This window comes from Giraffa tippelskirchi, chromosome 4, assembly GCF_054371585.1.
Source record: "Giraffa tippelskirchi isolate mGirTip1 chromosome 4, T2T-mGirTip1v1.2.pri, whole genome shotgun sequence".
NCBI classification, from domain to species: Eukaryota; Metazoa; Chordata; class Mammalia; order Artiodactyla; family Giraffidae; genus Giraffa; species Giraffa tippelskirchi.
This window is the reverse complement of record NC_137278.1, coordinates 23,907,612-23,927,504: the sequence shown is the minus strand read 5'-3', so window position 1 is coordinate 23,927,504 and position 19,893 is coordinate 23,907,612. Positions and strand designations below refer to the sequence as shown.

The 19,893-nt window shown below is 48.5% G+C and overlaps 1 protein-coding gene across 9 annotated transcripts in view; it reads left to right on the top strand.

Moving 5' to 3' along the window:
* The window catches only part of CYRIA (CYFIP related Rac1 interactor A), a 100,350-nt gene that overhangs the window by 23,172 nt on the left and 57,285 nt on the right, over positions 1-19,893 (top strand). The window contains exons 1-2 of one of the 9 annotated variants that reach the window (XM_081483822.1): positions 17,109-17,133; positions 18,207-18,246. The exons of 4 other annotated variants lie outside the window; for them this stretch is intronic. The gene's annotated coding sequence lies outside the window, so the exon portion shown is untranslated. Of the gene's footprint in view, positions 1-17,108; positions 17,652-18,206; positions 18,247-19,893 lie in introns of those variants that run through there. 4 more of the 9 variants (XM_081483819.1, XM_081483816.1, XM_081483821.1 and 1 more) reach the window with 4 other exon arrangements.

Genomic DNA, 19,893 nt, shown 5'->3' with positions numbered 1-19,893 from the left:
TCTATACAATTATTTACCAACTTTTGTATGTCTCATTTCATTTTGATTGTATGTCTTTTTAACAAAAAAAGCATGCTGTCCATTGAAGTCCCTTGAAAACTTCCTCGGCTGGTCCGGATAAGCTGGAAACTGCTCAAATCTGCTTCTTTCATGGTTTTGCATCATGCAGGCAGGCTTTTCGACACTGTCAAATTCTAAGATGTTGGTGAAGGTTCTATCTCTAGGCCCTGGGTTTTTCATTCCCCCTGCCTACAGATGCCTTTTGGCTGCGGCTGCCTTTCTCTGGGGTTAAATGTTATTTATTGTTTAAGCTACAGTTCAGAGATGATCAGCTAAAATCATTCATTCATGCATTTGATAAATATTAATTGAATGCCTACTTTGTGCCACGTAGAGTTCCATGTACTGGGCCTATGAGACATTAGTGAGACGAAGTAGATAATAAAGTTAGTATCACTCAGGCAAAGGTAATATAATAATGTTTATTGCCTTCCAGCTTATTAGAAGGTCAAAAGAGCATGGGACAATGTGGAGTAAGGGGATACATTTGGATCTGTGCTGGATGTACTTTAAAGGTAAAGCCAAAAGAACTTCCTGGAAGGTTGGATGTGGGATGTGAAATAAAGAGGAGGCTAAGATGACTCAATGTTTTGTGCTAAGAAACTGGATGGATGGAAATGTCATTAGCTGAGATGAGAAAGACTGTATGAAGTAGGCTAGGGAGCAGGGAGGAGGGAGGAGTTCAGTGTGGGGCCACATTAAGTTTGAGTTCAGCATCCAGGTGTGGATTTTGAGCAGACTGTGGTTAGTGCAAGCAAGGAAGAGGTCAAAGCTGGAAATACACATTTGATATTTATCAAAATATAGACAACTTGAAAGCCGTGAAACCGGGTGAGAACACTAAAGGCATGAGTCCTAATAAAGAAGAGAGGGACTAAAGGTCTGAGTCCTAGGGAATGCCAATGTCAAGAGTTCTGGAAAAAAAGAAAAGGAACCAACCAAGGAGACAGGGAGGGAACAGAGATTAACTAGGAGGAAAAATAAGAGACTGTGATCTCCTAAGACTTTCTAGAAGAATGGTGACTCAATTGTGCAGAATTGCTGATACTCTAGTAAAGATGCAGACTGAGAATTGACCATTGGCTTTATCATCAACGAGGTCATTAGTGTCATCCATCTCTGACCCCAGCCCACCCAGCTTGCTTCCTCTGCATACTGCACGGTCCTTTCATGATGCGCTTCTAGACTGTACTCATTTGATCTCTTTAAATAGCTGTGCCTGCACAAAATAGTTGCATGTCTGCAGTCTTGCAGACATCTTCACATGGGTGATTCACTTATGTAACATAAATGAGCACCTACTGTGTGCAGGACTGATCGAGATAGAATAAAGCTGCTAAGTCAATCGTGTTCTCCTCTGCCCTCTTCTTATAGCCTAAGGAGTACAGCAACACTTATACAGAATCTGTTATCACAAAAGAATGTGATTGATATAGTAAAATTACGGGAGCTCAGAGGACAGCGGGATTTTCCCTGGCGGTCAATGTTAAAACCATGTGGAAGTAGCTTTTGAGTTTGGTCTTGAAGGATGAATAGGATTTGGATTTCAGGAGAAGGAATAGAGAGAAGACTGTTTTAGATAGAGGGAAATATAAGAGCAACGGCATGCAGGTGGGACAGCTGGAAAGGTGACACTGAGCCAGACGGCAGGGTACAGGAAGGAGAGAAAAGAAGGTGAAGCTAGAATTTTGGCTGGGACCTGGTGAAGAGGACCTTAAAAATTAGAAGCTGGGCTTTTATTTTTTAGCCCATGAAGGAATCATTAAAGGTCTTTGAGCCGTGGAGTGGTGTAATCATAGCTCTGCTGCTTCAGGAAGAGTCATCTGGCTGCCTGTGCAAAACCATCTAGGAGAAAGATAATAAAGACCTAAATTAGGGCAGCTGCAGTGGGAGGAGGGGGAGGGGCCATGTGAGAATCCACAGAAGTGGAATCCCCAGGACCTGGCGTTGGAGAGTGCGGGCTGCCTGGATTGTAGCTGGGGCTCCAGGCCCTCCCTGAAGACCACGTGCATGCGTGCGTTCGTGCTGAGTCGCTTCAGTCGTGTCCGACTCTTTGTGACCCTATAGACTGCAGCCCGCCTGGCTCCTCTGTCCATGGGATTCTCCAGGCAAGAATACTGGAGTGGGTTGCCATGCCCTCCTCCAGGAGACCTTCCCAACACTGGGATCGAACTTGTGTCTCTTAAGTTCCCTGCATTGGCAGGCGATTCTTCACATTAGCGCCACCAGGGAAGCCCCCCTTCTTCAAGTGCCAGGTGGCCTTGGCGGCCGCACTTGCTTCTCACCTCCACCACCATCCTCTTCCAAACTGTGGGTGCTCAACCTTCACCTCATTAATGAAATGAAGCTGGCTTATTTTTGGAACTCTGTGATGCCCATGGTCTCTGCATTTAAGAAATAAATTAATGCTGTGCATTTCAGGACTCTCCACCTGCATGGTGCCCACTCAAAAGAGGTAATTGTAGAGATGTGAGAAATGGTGCCCTTGCCAGAGTGCTCTGGCAAGGGCTCCTCTAGGTCACCTCCAACCTCCAATCTATGATCTGTTTCATCTGATCTGATCAGTTGCATACAGCGTTTTCAGGAATAGTTGAGCAAAAGCAGTTCTCAAAGCCTCAAGAGGGTAATCTGCAGTGCCACCCCCACCAGCAGTGCCCTAGGAAATGCCAAGTGACCCAGATGGGGTCCAGGCAGCCTGCCTGATTATTCTCCCCCTGAAAGTCCAGTCTCAAGAGCGTAGTCTTTGTACCAGAGGATAGAAACCCCCTCTCTGCCCAGCGATTCTTTCAGCATCAGCTAGAGTGGGCTGAGACATGGCAGGTAACGGCGCCCAGGGGATCATTACTGAGTTCGGCGGCGAGGATGGAATCCCAGGCTGTGGGGGGAAGGGCCTGGCCTGCAGCCAGTCCTAGGATCCCAATGCAAGTGGCAGCAGTGTTGGGGAAGCAGCCTTTGGGGCGAGGCTGGCTTCCTCCTGAATCTGCCATAAAAGGATAAAAGTGCTGCTATCTCATCTGCATTGGGTAGCATTGCTGATGATAAATTTTTTAAAAGTGTGGATTTTTCTCCCTTTTTGCAATGAGTGTGTGTGTGCGAGTGCACGTGTGTGCGTGTGTGTGTGTTTATGCGCGTGCACGCTTTCACACAGTTTGCAGCCTATATGTGTTAACAGATGGATTCAGCCTCATCTTTATCTAGTGTTACAGAAGATAAAACTGAAACCGGGTGACATGCTGCCTTTTCAATTTAAGAGGAAAAACATTTTTTTAAATGCCTTTAAGGGAAGCCCTTCTGGTAGAAAAGAGCCGTCCAAAATATGGTCTGGCTTTACCCACAAGGCGGAGCACAACAGAACCATTTAAAAGTGATTTTTCTCCTTCTCCCCGCCTTCCACCTGACTTCTCCAAAATATATGATCCCTATGTCAGAAGTAGGCCAAGCTTTAAGGCTATCATGAATTATGTATCAAGAGACATCCTTACCCAGGAGTCTTGAAACAATGCCCCATGGTTTAAATTTTATGGACTACCTCGCCTCCCCCACAGTAGCAGCAATTTCTGTTGCTGCATTCTTCCTGAGATGGAAATAGAAAGTGTTTTACAAAAGGCAGGACAAAATGTTATGCTAATAAAGGTAATTGTGCAAGGCTTGGAAACGCTCCCCTGTGAAGGCAGCTTTAAGCCCTGCGCTCCAGGTACTTGGGTGAGCAGCCTGCCACTGCTTCTGTCTTGCCTAATTTCAAAGGGAGTCAGACATCCCCAGGGTTTCCCTGGTGGCTCAGGCGGTAAAGAATCTGCCTGCAATGCAGGAGACCTGGGTTCAATCCCTGGGTCTGGGAATATCCCCTGGAGAAGGAAATGGCAACCCACTCCAGTATTTTTGCCTGGAGAATCCCATGGACAAAGGAGTCTGGCGGGCTACAGTCCATGGGGTCCCAAGAAGTTAGACACGACTGAGTGACTAACACAACAGCCATTCCCAGAGGCAGGACTGGTGGAGAGGAGAAACAGATCCACTGGGCAGGTCTCTCTGCCCACCTTTTCTGGCAAGGACTTGCCATTTCATCTGAATAGCAAGTATGTTTTACCCACCTATGTGTTCTGTAAGATTCAAGCTGAGGTTTGTGAAAATAATTATTTTATCTGAAACTGGGGACATTAACTGGATAAACAAAAAAGCTGGGTGTTTGGTGTTTGATTTTTTTTGCCTCCTTATTGCTGACCCGTGAGTCGGAAAGTGAGTCCTGAACACAGGTGCCCGGGGCAAGACGCTTCTTGGGTGCAGAATCCGAGAGGGCCTTCCAGGCAAGAAGGCCTGGGGCTGCGGATGGTGGTCTCCTCTGCTCTGAGCGCCATGATCTATTCTCAGTTCACTCTTCTGGGGAGTGTGTTTTCATATTTGATAGCCTTGAGATAAGCTAGGGTTCATTTTTCATAGAGGCTTCTCATTTTTTTTTAATCTTTAATAAACCTTTTATTAAATACCTCATTTCATTCCTGTAACACGTTACACATTACACGCAATGTGTTTCTCTAATTTTAGAGATGAAATAATTGACAGCCTGGAAGGAATAGTGTGTACACACATATGTGCTCATGCACACGCACGCACACACACACACACACACACAGAGGCATGATGTAAAATATAAACCTGACCGCGTCACCTTGTCCCTGACAAACAGTGAAAGGTGAACACTAGGATCCAGCTCCCATGTGAAGAGTAGATTCCTTTACAAAGCTCTGCTGGCACCTGTGATCTGGCTTCCATTTCAGCCCAGGTTTCCCTCCCACCTGACCCATTGCTGTCTCATAGTCCAGCCATACGACAGAGGATGAGATGTTTGGATGGCATCACTGACACGATGGACATGGGTTTGAGTAGGCTCTGGGAGTTGGTGATGGACAGGGAGGTCTGGTGTGCTGCAGTCCATGGGGTCGCAAAGAGTCAGACGCAACTGAGCGACTGAACTGAACTGAACCAGCCATACACAACTCATAGTTCCTTACATCAGGAGCTTCATCACCTCCATTCATTTTTATTGCCTTGTGATGTCTGTCCTCTTTCCCTCCTCTCTTTCTCAAACCCCTGTTGGCCTGACTAAGTCCTGTATGGATTCCAGACTTAGCTCAGACATTGACCCCTCCACGAAGCCTTGACTGATTGGATTTCCACCACGTGGGTGGAGTTCGGGCCGCCCCCCAGTAGTGCTCCCACACCGGCCTCTGCTTCCCCCTTACAGCAACCACCAAACTGTATTTCAATTCTTGTTTCTTGTCTTTATCTTTCCTGGTACCTCCTGAGTTCCCAGTAAACACAGGTGAGGGGGCCATACTTTGTTCTCAGAATCTTTATCCCCAAATGGAAGAAACACAGGAAGCTAGTGACAGGTTGCAGGGCAGACCTCAGTGGGATTCCTCCTCCTTATTGCTATACCTCTGTCCGGATGCACCCCCATTCAAGGGTTCAGCCCACTAGGCAGGGTTTTATACTGTCTCTTGTCTCACTCAGTTGCATAGCTGCTTTGAGATTCCAGGATGAGGTCCCGAGAGGCATCTTATTTATCCCCTCCACTGACCCAGGCCCTCGGGACCACATCTAGAAATATAGATCATTTTAGTAGGAATTTTTTAGTAGGAAAAAATGTCAAGCTTGCCGTCAGGTCATTCTGAAGATTATTAACAATGAAGCAAAATGATTTTTTATTTTGTAAAATAAAATTCAGGCGTTACTGAAGATGTTATTGTACTGTTTCTTTCAATATTAGGACTCTAAATGAAAAAGAAAATAATTTGTTTAAGACAAGAGCATCGGAATCAAAGGGATTCACTAGTTTCAGTGCCTTCGTTTGGGCTTTAGTGCCTTTCTTTACTTCTCTTAGCTTGGGGCATGACCTGTTGCTGGGTCATGGACGTGAGAAATGAATGAGAGATGAGGATGGAAGTGGCCAAGTTCAGCCAAGGATGGAGCCAAGTTCTCACAGAGTGGTGGTTACTTTGTAAATTTCTTTCCCTGAAACTGCCCTGCTTCCATCCTGTGGCCCCAAGTCCTACCTGGACCGTAACTAGCTTATGCCTATGCTCCAAGAAGACTCTTGAGAGTCCCTTGGACTGCAAGGAGATCCAACCAGTCCATCCTAAAGGAAATCAGTCCTGAATATTCATTGGAAGGACTGATGCTGAAGCTGAAACTCCAATCCTTTGGCCACCTGATGTAAAGAACTGATTGATTGGAAAAGACCCTGTTGCTGGGAAAGATTGAAGGCGGGAGGAGAAGGGGACGACAGAGGATGAGATGGTTGGATGGCATCACCGACGCGATGGACATGAGTTTGAGTAGGCTCCAGGAGTTGGTGATGGACAGGGAGGCCTGGCGTGCTGCGTGTGCAGTCCATGGGGTCGCAAAGGGTTGGACACGACTGAGCGACTGAACTGAACTGAATGCTCCATGTAGGGTTCACCGTTTAGAGTTCAGATACCTGAACAGAAAGACTCACTGAACAGTCACAAAAGTGCCCTCGGCTAAGAGTCAGTAAGAAATCCCACAGCAGGCCTGGGGCAGTCCACCCTCCCCGGGCCAGGGGCCCCTCATTTCCAAAGAGTAGTAGGGGAGGGGAGCAGGTACTCAGGTGGCTTCCAGCCCTGGCATCCTGCGAGCATAATTGGTAGCTGAGTGAGCTGTCATTGGTAGACTAGGAGAAACCAAATGACCCTTGTCATTCTGCTGGCAGCTCTGGTGCCTGAGAAGCTGCTGGGTCCGGCTACATCTAGAACTAGCTCTGAACCCTTGGGATTTGAATTAAAGGGCTTTGTGAGTCAGATGGCTCTTGGTCAGGGAGACACCGAGGGAGGTCCCGTCCTGTCATCTGCTTGAGAAATGGGCCACCTCTCCCAGCTCAGCCCAGGGACGGGGAACCGAGAGGTTCACCGGGGGTCTTCCAGGAAAGACTTGTGGCAAAGCTTCGCCCCGCAGCCCTGCTGACTCCAGGCCCCAGAGGAATCGGGGCAGTCAGCATGTAGCATGTCATCGCTTTTCTCTTGTGAGCATCTGGGCCTTGCCAGCCCGCTTCCCCTGGTGCTTGGAGGGTTTCTTAACCAACGCCGTTTCCGCTTCGGGTGGTTTGTGCTAAATGCACTTGCAGTCCCAAGTGGTACAAGGGGTAAAAGGATTGTCTTAAAAAAAAAAAAAAAGCGGTTTGTGAATGTGTGGAAAGCAAGACTGCCTGCTGTGTGTTTTTAACAATCACCTCCCCAGAGAGGGTTCAAAAACCTCACCTTTCAAGATGCTTCAACTCCTATTAGAAAGTGACTTAAATAAGATTGCTCTTCTGACCACAGCTGGCTGCTGTGACTGTCAGGCTGGCGATTATTTGTCTAAGCCAAGTCCCCGGGGCTGCGATGTCACACCATTTCCTCTCATCTCCCTCCCAGAGGAGGTGAAATCCCTCTTGTCAGTTTCTTCTAGCTGGTGTCCTTGTGATGGAGGGTGGGCACATGCGAGTGTGAGTCTGCTAGAGAGACTACACTGTGGGACCAGCTAGACTCACTGCTTTTCCCACAGATCATTACTGAGCACCTACTGTATGCCAGGCACTGTGCTGGTGGAGAAACTGTGTCGTATCCTTGGGCTGTCGCCCTGGAGAATGTGTCACGCTGTTCTGCACCCACTGCCCCTCCAGGGTACCTCGAACTGACCCAAGTTGCCTTTAGTTTCCTCCTGAATGTTGATGTGTTCAGGGAACTTGAACGGGCCACATGTTTAAGTATCTTTAGTTCAGGGCTTCTCAACTTTGGCACTACTGACGTTTGGGGCAAAATAACTCTTTGTTGTGGGAAATGTCCTGTGCATTATAGGATGTTCAGCACTGTCTCTGGCCTCTACACATGAGATGCCAGTAGCACTGCACACACTCCAGCTGTGACAACCAGAAATGCCTGCAGACATTGCCAAATACATCTCTACAGCTTCGAAAGTGAAGGTGAAAGTCTCTCAGTCATGTCCAACACTTTGCGGCCTCATGGACTTCTCCAGGCCATGGAATTCTCCGGGCTAGAATATTGGAGTGGGTAGCCTTTCCCTTCTCCAGGGGATCTTCCCAACCCAGGGAACGAACTTAGGTCTCCTGCATTTCAGGCGAATTCTTTACCAGCTGAACCACAAGAGAAGCCCAAGAATACTGGAGTGGGTAGCCTATCCCTTCTCTAGCGGATCTTCCTGACCCAGGAATCAAACCGGGGTCTCCTGTGTTGCAGGCAGATTCTTTACCAACCGAGCTATCTTTACATTTACTAAAATGCACTAAAGGTCCACTGTCCTACTTTATACGGTCATGTGTCAGGAAAGCAAGGATTCTTTGCTCCCAGTCTACAGTTAAAGTCATTGGGGATGAAGAAGGAGAAAAACGTGCTCAGGTCAAATGGTGAGTTGGGGGCACAGCTGTGGCTACAGTTTAAATCCACCATCATCCTAACTCAGTGACTTCTCATGGATCCATTGAGTGGTGCCTGGTTAACGTTTCATAACTGACCCTCTGGGGAAAAACATAAACAAACCTGACTGGGGGTGTTTGCCAGTTTCCACAGTGTAAGTATTCGCACGTGGCCAGTTTCTAATTATAAGACCTCACTGAATATGAAGTTGGGAAGACATACGTGTAATTGGCTCTGGTGAGCTGGTGCCGTGTGTGCTTCTGTCCACACAGTGTCTGCACAGTGGTCTTTCTGTCTTCCGAACCTTGTTCTTCTACCCTTTCTACCATAAACACACAGTCTTATGACTGTGAGGTATGATTGGGGGTACGATTAGGCTAGTCAGGGTTTCTGATCACCTCTGGATCAGAACTTCTGGAACTGTAGAACAGTTAGAGTAGAATTTTCTCCCTTTTCTTTTAGATGAGCATCCAGTTTCACAATCTTTCCAGCTAAGGAGTTACAGGAGCTCATCGGGAGGGTCTCCTGGACAGAATGAACTCTTAGGCAGGAACTAAGTGTCTTTGCTCGGCATCAGACAAGTTGAATGGGAAGTACTTAGAGGTACAAGGTAGTGATGGCTGCTGGGCTGCAGTGCTCCGTATACCATTCCAGAATCTAGTTAGGATCTTGGCTGGAGTTTTAGTTCAGGCATGAGCTCAGCTTCTGTAAGCCTCAATTTCCATAGCTGTGAACATTGCCTCATCACTGTGGCTGTAAAGGACAAATGTACTGTCTTATGTCCCAGTCTCAGATGCCTACTCTCCCACTTGGTTTGTCAATGGATTGGCTGAAGACTATAATGCTGTAAGCTTATCAAGAGCAAGAGCCTGGCAGGCTACAGTTTATGGGATTGCAAAGGTCGGACATGACTGAGCACTTAGTTGGTCTTGATTCTTTTTACCTTGGCCACGGTTCAATGCCGTTTGCTCCAAGCCATCTTCTCTGTGGTCCAACATTTGACCTGGGGAGGGGAGCTTGAAACTGTGGGAAGAATTCTCAACTAAGTTCTTATCCTACTCTTGGTACCACCTCAATATATAACCTCAGGAGTACTTTGGTGTCACTGGAGTGTGGGCAGCCTCAGGGGAGGGGCGAGAGTATGCCGTGGCATTTGAATTTGACCTTAGAAGTGGTAGGAAGTACTGGCAGAGTTTTAAACAAGGAACGCACATCATCTGATATGCTTTAGAAAGCTCTTTCTGCAGAACATGGGTCAGATTCCAGGCAGGATGAAGCCAGTTGGGAGGCTGATATAAGAGAACAGTCAAAAAGCGATGAAACAAAAATGCTGAGTGGTACAGGCCGAAAGTGCTATGAGAGTTCAGACAAAACAGAGGTCCGTGTGGACTGGGTATCAGAAAAGTATCAGAGAAGACTTCTTGGAGGAGGCCTGAGACTGCTGCTGGCCTGGATGGATGGTAAAAGGGATGGAGGTGTGTGGATAGGTAAGTCTAGGCTGCAGAACAGGGTGGAAGAACACTGGGCTTAAATTGAGAGCTTATATAAGGGTGTTTCTCTTTCAATATGGACCTGATCATGGAGAGATTTGAACACTAGTCTTAGGAATATGGGTTTCATTAGAAATTGGTGGGTCTCAGAAGGACGATGCATTTTTTTGTAGTCCGTCTAACCTCATCCCAGGCATTTTTTATGTCCACGGTTCCCCCTTCTCTCTTCCCCAGGGCCAGGTGTAGGGTGTCTGGAACCCTGATGGGGAAGTGTGTGCGTTTGCCCCCTGCATCTCTGTGCTATTGAAAAAGGCAGAAGCCCTATGCATCTTGAGGATGAATGCTGATTAAACGATTCCTAATTTGCCTCGCAACAGAGGGGGGCCCAGGAACTGGAGCAGCTGTGCTATTGTCTGAGGGTCCCCAGTATTTGTCTGCCTGGGCCAGGGTGACCGGCATCTTGTCATCAGCTCAGATAAGCCGGCTTCCAGCTGTCACTGCAGGCCGTTCTCATCACTCTTGCTGCTGTTGACCGGGACCCTCTCCTCTTCCTGATCATAATGCACGGCCCCTTGTTTCCCCCGTCCCTGCTTTGTGAAGGTGTGTCTGGCTCTGTCCAGGAGGGTGGAGCCTGACTAGCCTTGTCACGTCCGAGAGAAAGGAGATTTGTACTTTCAGTGAAGTTTTAGAGAACAGAGTTTGCTGGGAAATGACATGAGTGGAATGTCATTACCGCTGAGTCTCACATGAGGAAAACTGAGGCTCAGAGAGGTAAAGCGACTCACCCAGGGTTGCACAGCAAGAGTCAGTGGGGTGAGAACTACAACCTGTTGAATTTGGCCTGAGGTGTCTGCAGGAGGACCTCTGCTTTCACAGTGTTTTCAGCAGAGGCCTGGCTTGTCAGAAAACCGCTGTCTCCAAGGGCAGCATATATATATATCCCAGGCTAAGCTCTTTTAGAAACACTCCACTGAAGAGCTCTCTTAGACTTTGAGAGCCCTAAGTTCCAAAGACCTCTTCATTCGTGATGCAGATAGTGCCGAGTGATGTGCTTGGGCTCTGAGAGAGATTTAGGGTCAGAGCAGAAACCGGAGCCCAGATCTCTTGCTTCTTGACCTCCTGTGCTTTGCTGCCCCCCACCCTCAACCCCACCCTACTACCTAGCCTCAAGGCGTAAGCAAGGCCTTTGTAGAACACCCAACCCAAACCACTACAAAGGTGCCCTGTGTCGATGACTAGGGGCTGCTGGGAGTTCGTTTCGCAGGTGGTTTGTGGTCCTTGGGTGATACTTGCCCTGTGAGACCCTTGTGGCTTTTGGGTGCAGGAGTGTGGCCAGCCTTTGCATGAGGTGCTGGAGTGCAACATGGTCACTGGGAACTTAGACAACAAATGCCTCCAGCCAGACTGGCTCTCAGGCTGTGCTCAGTCCAATCTGGCCGTGGTACCATTTCTTAGTTACCTCCAGGCAGCGCTGACTTTGAACTTCTGTAACAATCATTGACTCTTATAGCCCAGGTCAGTTTTTGCTCCACTTATTTAGGGGGCAGTTGTGTTTGCTGAATTTGAGGGCTTCCCTTGTGGCTCAGATGATAAAAAATCTGCCTGCAATGTGGGAGACCTGGGTTCGATTCCTGGGTTGGGAAGATCCCCTGGAGAAGGAAATGGCAACCCACTCCAGAATTCTTGTGTGGGAAATCCCATGGACAGAGGAGCCTGGTGGGCTACAGCCTATGGGATCACAAGAAGTTGAACATGACTGAGCACACATGCACTGCACTGGCCACTTTTTTTTCTTCTTTTTGGACTGGCCACTTTTTATGTTGGGTCGCCCAGATGCCTGAAAGAGAGAGCTCATTCCCATTGAACAGACAGGGCAGCCAGATGTCCAGGTGTCCAAAAGTTATGGCTCATGACTGTTGGGCACGAGACCCCAGGCTCTTTCCACAGCTTCATCCTCCCACTAGCACAAAAACATCTGATAGACGAGCTCATTATTTGACCACACAGAAAAGCATGGGCATGTGTAGAGTCCTCCACAACCTGACGCCAGCCTCTTTCTACTGTGTCTCTGCTGCCTCTTTTTCCCTCTCCAGCCACCCTGAGCCGTTCACTGCCCCCAGGGAGGCTGAATTTTACAAACTCAGCCATCAGTGTTTGTCTTTTGTGCAGGACTTTGAGCTCATTGTGATAGCTTGTGAAAATCAGGAAGACGTGGGCCCCTCCTTGCAAGACGCTTTCCCTCAGTGGCAGAGAGAGTGTATGAACATAAATAGCTGTGGTGCTTTCGAGGCTCATTTGATCTTCAGAGTAGCCCAGAGAGGCTTGCTCGTGTATGTGGCTATAAGTCTGCACTGAGCAGACTTTGCATCTGAAGATCAGAGAGAGGTAGTGAAAGACCAAAGGTCACGCAGCCCAAGCACCAAGTTCAGGGTACACCAAGGTTTCCTGGCTCCACCACGAAGCATTCAAGGTGTCCAGGCTTGCACCACCACTGATGGCCAGGCATGCAAGCCTGTTAAGTTGTGCCCTCGTCCTTCCAGAAAGGGGACGTTCCTGGTGTTGTAGCCTTGGGAAGGGAGGCAGGAACATGAAGGAGCCCCAGAGATCTGAGATTTGACTGTGCTGGTGCTCAGGCGTGTCAGGGAGAGGAGGCTGATCTTGTTGGATCTCTAAAGTGTCTCCCACTCTCTGACCCCAGAGGATGACCTGATGGAACCAACCTCGGGACTGTCACACATGACATAGTCATGTGATGTGCACCCGATGTCCGGCACCGAGTGAAGAAGATTGATGGTTGTGTCACCCTTGTCCCCCATTGCTCTCTGCTGGTCTGGGTTGGCTGTTTCCTGCTCCAGTCTGGGCTCCTTGCCCTTAGCCCCTAGCTCGAGGGGTCACATGCTGAGATAGAAGAAGCAGGAGTCAGTCAGGAGAACTGTGTGCTGGTCCTGGTTTTGCCGCCTGCTTGCTGGGTGCCGTTAACTAAGTCCCTTCCCTCCCCAAGGTTTCAGGCATCCCCTAAATGGCATGACCAATAATATTAACAATAGTAATAACAATAACTTGATAGCAGTAGTGGGTTGAATTGTGGTTTAGTCTCTCAGTCGTGTCCAACTCTGTGCGACCCCGTGGACTGTGGCCTGCCAGGCTCCTCTGTTCATCAGATTTAACAGCCAAGAATAATGGAGTGGGTTACCATTTCCTACTGCAGGGTATCTTCCCAACCCAGGGATTGAACCCACATCTTGGCATCTCCTGCTTTGGCAGGCAGGGAACCCTTGCCACCAGGGAACCCCAGAGGGTTGAATAAGATAAATGGTCCCCAAAAGATAAGTCCATGCCCTAAACCCCAATGGCATATGAATATGACCTAATTTGGAAAAAAAAAAAAAGAGGTCTTCCTCTTAATCAAAAATCATCACTGGCAGACACTTCTATGCAAAACAAGCAAAGAGGCTGGCTGGGTGTATTATTGCAGGGCCCTGCAGCCTGTGTTCTCACCAGTTCCTCCAGGGGTCTCTGGGCTTCCAGCACCACTGAGCTTTCCTGAGCTGTCAGAGAATCACTGGACCAGAAGACCTGGGATGCCCCTGATTAAATAACTGCAGGAAACAGCTCTTCAGAGAATGGACTAATGGTGCCTGTTGCTCTCTTGTTAGCATTTCACTTGTATTGATGTGTGAGATTGATTTAAGACTGATTTCCTGGTTTCAAAAGAACAGCAGATTCTTTTTTCCTCTTGATCAGAGATTCTCAAGAAGGCTGAAAAGAAGCAAAAAGCTTAAAAAACAAAACACAAGCTTTAAGTGCAACCTCCCTCCTCCCCAGGCTCATAAGAGTCAAAGGGGAGATCCCTGGACAGGTGGGTACAACCCCACACCCTCCAGGGATTGGGGGATCAGAGCCTGCTGGCAATGGAGACAGGACGCCTGTCCCAGCCATGCACCCCCTTCCAAGGAAGCAGGGTCTTGGGTCCTGTTGGTGGGTGGCGGTTTCTCCAGCAGGATGCAGCAGCTTCTGTTTGCACTGTGTTTCCTGTCCTGTTGCCTTGGGCCCCCAGAGATGAGAGAGATGCCGAGTGCTCAGGTCTGGGGGACTGGCTGGTTATCAGAACACCTGCCCTTTGAGGTGCTGGGTGCGAGGGCACCAGGTGCCCAGCAGTGCTTTCAAAATCTATTGCTGAGCAAGTCACACCCTTGCTTCCCAAGTAATAGGGTATCCGCTTTATCATCACCTTGCCTGTTTTATACGTGCAGCCCATGAGGCCAACGGATGTAGAAGACTTTCTGGTGAGCAAAGGGAGAGTGGATTGTTGCAAAGGGGTGTTTGGGTAGATTAGAAAGCAGGAGATACTGTAGAAGCATTCTCCACAGAATCAGTGAGGCTTAAAAGAACCCACCCCCGGGACTGTGGTTATAGCAGGGTGATAAAACGTCTTTGTGTGCCTGGGGCAAGACTGGTTAATGCCTGTTGTCCCGGTGGCATTATTATTATTTTAAATTTTTCCTGTTTTCTGATTCATTGATTTCGGTTGCAGTCCCTCAGTTTATTTTTATTTGTTTTTTGGCTGCACCATGCAGCACGTGGGATCTTAGTTCCCTGACCAGGGATCGAACTCATGCCCCCTGCATTAGAAGAGTGGGGTCTTAACTGCCGGACCACCAGGGAAATTCCTCCGCAGCATTATTAATAGGCCCTTTTCACTCTGGCAAGAACCCAGGTTTGGATCATAAGCGGCTTGATTACCTTAATTGTATGTAACCACATAGGTGGATACGTCACATGGATATATAAGTGGATACATAGTATGGATAAAGTATGGTTAATATGTCTAAGTTTAAAGATCTGTACCTTTGTGCTTTTAACAATTCAAAGTTGGTTGTGGGTTAGCACCATCAGTCATGGGCAAAGCCTGTCACCATTTCATGACACACGTAGCTTAGAGGTGAGACTGTGGACCAAAATGTCAGACAACAGTTCAGATCCTTGCTCCTAACCAACTAGCTACTTGACCTTTAGGATATGATTTAGCTTATCTCAACTATAAATTAAGAATAATCATACGGCCTTCTTAGAGTTGATGTTATTACCGTGTAACCTATATAAAGCATCTAGTTCATTTCTCATAAATGACAGGTGTCAATAAATGGTGGCTGCCGCGATGATGACGATGACATCATGACTATTGTTATTTTGGCTCTAGTCTCCCCATCTGTGAAATGATGAGGGATGTTCTCTGTCCTGCCCTGCTCCGCAGATCTTCCTGAGTCTGAATCCACGCAGCATCCTCAGAACCCAGGCTCCCTGGTAGTGTGTGCCCTCACTGCTCTGGGTGGGGACTTTTGGCAGCGTCTCGCTCACCAGCTGCCCAGTGGGTCTCTCCCTGTGACATGGGCACTGAGTTCTCAAGAACACCATCCCTTCCACCCGCCCTGATGACTCTCCCATCTTGGGTCTTCCCTCCAACCCCTCCGCAGCCCACCCCACTTCCTCTTCCCACGAGTGGTGCTGTGTCAATACTGAAGCCAGGAAGTCCTTTACTGGTGCTGGCTGACACCGACGGGGTGGGGTTGGGGCTGCCACCCAGGAAGGGCTGGGGACCAGAATCCTGGTCCTGCCTGCTCAGCACCTTTCAATCACTATTTCCCGCCCTGGAGAGTTTCCTCCTTTCCTCCGCCTTTGGCATGAAGGTAGTGTCTGCTTCTAGTGCGCCTCCTTTGTTCCCTGTTTCTTTCCACTGACTGACTGTTCTGTGTGCCTCTCCCTTTCTTTCCTTTTTTTTTAATGTAACTGCTTTGAGATGGAGTGTGTGCGTGCTAAGTCACTTCATTCATGTCTGACTCTTTGAGACCCTATAGACTGTAGCCCGCCAGGCTCCTCTGTCCATGGGATTCTCCAGGCAAGAATACTGGAGTGGGCTGCCATGCCCTTCTCCAGGGGATCTTCGTGACTCAGGGGTCGAACCCACATCTCTCAAGTCTCCTGTATTGGCAGACAGGTTCTCTACCATTAGCGCCACCTGGGGAGATGGGATATTAGCAACACAGTAGCTAAGAGCAGGAGTGGAGCCAGACTGCAGGAATTTGTCTCTACTGCTCAAAGGCCAAGCCCCTTGGACAAGGCCTCAGTTTCCTCATCTGTAAAAGCAGCTGGAAGAACACCTATCTGTCCAGTGTGTCAGGGAGTCACCAGGTCTCCAGGTTCAGTGACGCCTGATGCGTTGAAGGACCCTGATGAGCAGGAGTCATATTTATTATCTACACACTTACCCGTTTGTCATTCTTCACACTGACCGGGGCTCCTGCTACTGTGGGAGAGAGCATTCTGAGGTTCCCTGACTCAGGGTGTAGGCCCTGCCACTGGTTAACTTGTGGCTGGAACAAGTAGGCTTCTGCCCTGCTCTGGATTCTGTGTCCTCTCTGCTTGGAGGGCAGGCAGGTGGTCTTCCACGCTCTCCAGTTCCGTCACCATCTGTAGGTATCACCTTCTGTCTGTCCAGCGAGTCCACTTTCAGAACCATTCAAAAATGGAAAGACACACAAACGTCCTAAGCTATTTCTCAGCCCCTCCCCTGAATGGGGGAGGCAAAGTGGGGGCAGGGGGTGGACAAGAGGTAGTGAAAAGGTCCCAGGTCACTAGACGGGAGAAGGTGAGGAGATGCCCATTCTAGTTTTGGTTTTGTCATGTGAACATGGAGAAGTCATTTTATGTCTTTGGGTTTCAGCTTCCCCATTTTTAACATGGGCTAATAACATCATGCTTTGTCCTTCTCTTAACACATTATTGATCCAGGAGTTTTTTGCAGAACCTGATGCCTGTGACCAGTGATTTGTAATGTAAGTGGATACTGGAACACTTCGGTCAGTAACGTTCAGGTAACAAAATATGTATTAATACGTCTCTGGTCAAAAAGCTGTTAAAATGACCAAAGAAGACAAGATATTGACAACAGAGGCTTCCCTGGTGGCTCAGGTGATAAAGAAGCCACCTGCAATGCAGGAGACACGGGTTTGATCCCTGGGTCAGGAAGATCCCCTGGAGGAGGGCATGGCACCCCACTGCAGTATTCTTGCCTGGAGAATCCCATGGACAGAGGCACCTGCCAGGCCACAGGTCGTGGGGTCGCAGAGTCAGACACGACGAGCACGAGCACTCAGGTGCTGCCACAGCGCCGCCTACTGACGGTCTTGGGTGGTGCTGGTTCCTCCCTGGGGCAAAGGGATGGTGGCTGTGGCTCGGTCATTCGTAACTATGGCGACAGGAGCAGACCGGTGCTGATGTTGTGTGAGGTTGGGCTGCTGGTGAGGACTAGAGGCGGAAGTTGTCAGTGTCTTTCTTCACTTGACTCTGTGCTCCCTGAGGGACCTCTGGCCTGTGGGTAACTCAGACAGGAAACTGCCAGCCATCCCTTCAAAAAGCTTGGACTCCTCTCAAAGATACGCTTGCTTTTCATTACTCAGTGTTTATTTGGATGGTGGGGGAGTAGTTTACAGAATCAAGGCCAGAATCCTGGAGCAGGCTTCTCCTTGGGAGGGTCTCCGTGATTGAATGGACAAAATGGAAGGAGGTGGGACCCTGTGAGGGCTGGGTGAGGATCCAAGCTATCTAAATGCTGGTCTGTGGGCCAGAGCCAGTGATGACATAGATCTCTCCAGAAGCTTGGACCCTACTCCAGGTTGGGCTGTACTTTTTTTTTTTTTTTAGCTTCTCTAGATGCACAACGAGTTTGGGGAACCACTGGAGTGGGTAGGACTGGCATCTAGGACTTGCCTGTTGGGGGGGCTCTGTGTTCCCTGCCAGCTTCTAGTACCCATTCGGATCCTGTGAAGTATTATTAGTATTGATATTACAGAGTGATTAGGTTATTAGTTTAGCTTTCTGTTTGTGATTGTTCAGCTTACCAGGTGACTGCCAGCCTCAATGGTGCCCATTGGGAGTTGGGGGATTTTCTTTGTGTCTGTAATTAAGTAAAGTGAACAAAATGGTAAGAAAAGATTCTGGAAGTACTTAGAGTCATGGTCTGGAGGAGCCCCAGCATTCTGCTGGCCTGACTCTCTTAGTATTGCGATAGAAGAAAGTGTGATTCTCGCTGGACCCCACTGGGGGAGATCAAGTCCTAATCAAACACATGAAAATGGTTCTAATTTTGAGAGCATTTGAACAGGACAGGGATGGGGACGGGATCACATCCCCAGATACTGATTGCCTTGAAAGCTTGTCCTGTTTCCAGGTCCTTTTGTGACACATCTGGCCTCAGCCACAACCAAGAGGTAAGAGGTGGTCTCCCTTGGATTCTTCTTTCGAAAGCCACCTTCTCCAGGTCTACACTCAGGTGCCCCTGGGACACAGCACCTGTGGTGGGCACCCTTCTTCTCAACCTGTGCTCTGCTGGGGATTCACGGGCACGACCCTCAACTTGGAGGAAACTAACTTCTCTCCTCGGCCCCTCCCTGATCCCCCACTCCCCACCCCGCTACCACCATGACCGGGTTTCCCAAAATGCTGAGTTCAGAAATCACTTTCTCATCAGGCAGGAGTTGCTGTGTTTTCTCTATCATTTCCTCCCCCCCCCCAACTTCCTGTTTTTTCTTCCCCTTTCTCCACCCCCCACCATCTCTCCAGCCTGTCCCTTGTTGTCCAAGACCAGGAACAGAGGCCAGCCGTTGCTAATCATGATTTCCTGACGGGCCCTCTGGCTGCTCCGGCCCAGGGCCAGCCCAGCGTCTCTGGGGCACGTGAGCCCTGGTTGGCAGCACACAGGAAGCCAGGGCCCTTCAAGCCTCCTGTGTGAACGAGAATCTAACAAGAATAACCCTTCATGTCCTGACAGCATTAACAGCTGCCAAAGAACTTTCGCCTGCCCTCAAGCTAACATACTGGAAAATAAGACAGCTCCTAGTGTTTTTTTGCCTAATAACTGTAGTCCAGTTTAGATGAACAAAACACGGATTTGGGAGTTAGACATGAGTCCATGCCTAATTCTGCACCGACTTTTCTTTATGACTCTGCAGGGCATTCTAGTTCTCTCCAACTCGGCTCTAGGTCTAACCTTTTGGGAAAATGGAGCTCATGGTACCTTTAGGGGAAGTTTTTGAGGATAAATTAGGAAACTATATCTATAAGATTCACATGATGTAAATGTTTTGCTTCATAAATGTGGGATCCCTTCTTTGGTTTTGCACAGAGGAGTGGCTGTTCAAATGTACAGTGTTCAGAAAAATCACATAATAAAACAGCAAGGTCCTACTGTGTAGCAGACATTACTTTACTGACAAAGGTCCGTCTAGTCAAAGCTATGGTTTTACCAGTAGTCATGTATGGATGTGAAAGTTGGACTATAAAGAAATCTGAGCACTGAAGAATTGATGCTTTTGAACTGTGGTGTTGGAGAAGACTCTTGAGAGTCCCTTGGATTGCAAGGAGATCCAACCAGTCCATCCCAAAGGAGATCAGTCCTGGGTGTTAATTGGAAGGACTGATGTTGAAGCTGAAGCTCCAATACTTTGGCCACCTGATACGAAGAGCTGACTCACAGGAAAAGACCCTGATGCTGGGAAAGATTGATGGCGAGAGGAGAAGGGGATGACAGGATGAGATGGTTGGATGGCATCACTGACTCGATGGACATGAGTTTGAGTAAGCTGCGGAAGTTGGTGATGGACCGGGAGGCCTGGTGTGCTGCAGTCCTTGGGGTTGCACAGAGTCAGACACAACTGAGTGACTGAACTGAACTGAATTGAACTGTGTAGCACAGGGATCTATGTTCAATATCCAGTAATAAACCATAGTGGATATACTCACATATATGTATATATGTATAACTGAATCGGCTGCTCTGGTAGCTCAGTTGATAAAGAATCTACCTGCAATGCAGGAGATGTGGGTTTGATCCCTGGGTCAGGAAAACCCCCTAGAGG